Here is a 2,500-nt window from a genome sequence, read left to right as displayed (position 1 = left end):
CAGCGAGAACCGCTGGGGCGACCGAGCAGCAGACGGCGTCGCGGCGCCGAGCGCCGGGCGGCGGCGCATCCTCAACGCACACAGTCCTCAATCGGACCAGCACACTGAAGATGTCCACCGCGCTTCGCACCGGGCCCGCGAGGACCTACTTTGGCCGCACGGCGCCGCGCGCAGGGTGCGCCGGCGCGCAGCTGCGACGCCTGCCGCGTCCGTCGGCCGGCGCGCCTGCCACTGGCCGCCCCCACCAGCCGGCTGTAGCGCGTGCGCCCACGCACCGCGCGGCCAGCACGCCGGGAGGCGCCCCCTCACCGGCCGGGGACGGTCCCACCCAGCCACCACCGCGTATCGCTTCACACCCAGATGCCGTTCAGTTTCATCGGCATGGTGGGTATCGCTGGAACAACCGGTTAGTACCTCAACCTATCGTCGCCATCACCGATTCACCCCTAGCGAGAACAACCGCACCACAACGGGTTACCATTTCTTCATTTGCGTAACTTCACCAGAAAACGTAGGCGTCCATCGCCATTAGCAACTTCAACGATTATTGCATGCCTGTGTCAGGTGTCACGCCACACTACGTCTGCCCACATACACGCAACAAAATGTGCACGCCTAGACAATACGTGGAAGGTGGCCCCCGTACGTATGCGATGTCCATTGCTCGAACGACTGTCAACCGGCCTCTGTAGCATGTCGCAGATATGGAACGCGGTGCACCATGCTATCACGGTGTTTGAGGAGAGACGACTAGGTCCGAATACATCAACACACAGCTCATGCTGATCGCCATCCACGGCGTCCGTTCCTCCCACACGTCTCTATGGCGTACCACACTGCAATCCAGCTCTCATAGGGAGACGACACGTAGCTGCGTGCACAATATTTGCACTGTATGGTCCGCCGTTTTTGGGCGCAGTCGTTGTACGGTCACACATGTGCCACGATGTATCATTCAGTACATAAGGACGAATGTGCAGTACAGATTGTGGTTCACGCGTACGACATCAGCGGACAGTTGACACAGGCCGCACCACAACGTAGCCTGCGTACGTCGCATGCGAAGGGCATTGAACATGCAAACTTGTCACCAACCAGCTTGCGAAGGCAGGGGGCAAGGTGGGGACGTGGGGACGTGGGGAGGGGTGGGGGGGGGGGGGGCGGCATGTACGTCCTGCTGCCATCCACATTACAGTGTACAGCAGGAGCATGTGGAAAGTCAGCAAGACTTGCAAGGTGTTTAACATGAAGCGATACACAGGGGAGCGGGCAGTGCGAGTAGCGAACTATATTGCGAGGGTTGCGGGTGGGCAACACTACACTAATTGAACGAGTCGTATAACAATTACAGAGCAGGTTTAGGCGACAACGTGGGTTACGTTAGCGGACAACGTGGGTTACGTTAGCGGACAACGTGGGTTACGTTAAGGCACAACATGGGTTACGTTAAGGCACAACATGGGTTACGTTAAGGCACAACATGGGTTACGTGTAGGGCACAACATGGGTTAGGTTAGGGGACAACATGGGTTAGGTTAGGGGACAACATGGGTTAGGTTAGGGGACAACATGGGTTAGGTTAGGGCACAACATGGGTTAGGTTAGGGCACAACATGGGTTAGGTTAGGGCACAACATGGGTTAGGTTAGGGCACAACATGGGTTAGGTTAAGGCACAACATGGGTTAGGTTAAGGCACAACATGGGTTAGGTTAAGGCACAACATGGGTTAGGTTAAGGCACAACATGGGTTAGGTTAAGGTACAACATGGGTTAGGTTAAGGTACAACATGGGTTAGGTTAAGGTACAACATGGGTTAGGTTAAGGTACAACATGGGTTAGGTTAAGGTACAACATGGGTTAGGTTAAGGTACAACATGGGTTAGGTTAAGGTACAACATGGGTTAGGTTAAGGTACAACATGGGTTAGGTTAAGGTACAACATGGGTTAGGTTAAGGTACAACATAGGTTAGGTTAAGGTACAACATAGGTTAGGTTAAGGTACAACATAGGTTAGGTTAAGGTACAACATAGGTTAGGTTAAGGTACAACATAGGTTAGGTTAAGGTACAACATAGGTTAGGTTAAGGTACAACATAGGTTAGGTTAAGGTACAACATAGGTTAGGTTAAGGTACAACATAGGTTAGGTTAAGGTACAACATAGGTTAGGTTAAGGTACAACATAGGTTAGGTTAGGTTAGGTTACACGTTGTTGTAAGGAAAGGTGTAGGGGGGGGGGGGCGGGGGCGGCAGGTTCCTTGATAGTGATTATAGTAAGTGAATGCTTGTGACATGATCAGATTTGTCACGTCAGGATGCACCTTTGGCTTATTAGAGGCGGCGCTCCAATTCTATGCTTGTGTGAGACCTGTGTCTTTGACTCATGTCATTGTTTGTGCGCTGTGACAGGAGGTACTATTGTGATGTTGGGTGCACCGTTGTATAGGACATGTGTGGGTGTTGGTGCCTGGTCTGCGCAATGGTGGATGTCGAAAGG

This window comes from Schistocerca piceifrons, unplaced genomic scaffold (genome assembly GCF_021461385.2).
Source record: "Schistocerca piceifrons isolate TAMUIC-IGC-003096 unplaced genomic scaffold, iqSchPice1.1 HiC_scaffold_966, whole genome shotgun sequence".
Taxonomy (NCBI): Eukaryota; Metazoa; Arthropoda; class Insecta; order Orthoptera; family Acrididae; genus Schistocerca; species Schistocerca piceifrons.
Note: the sequence above shows the minus strand (reverse complement) of the source record.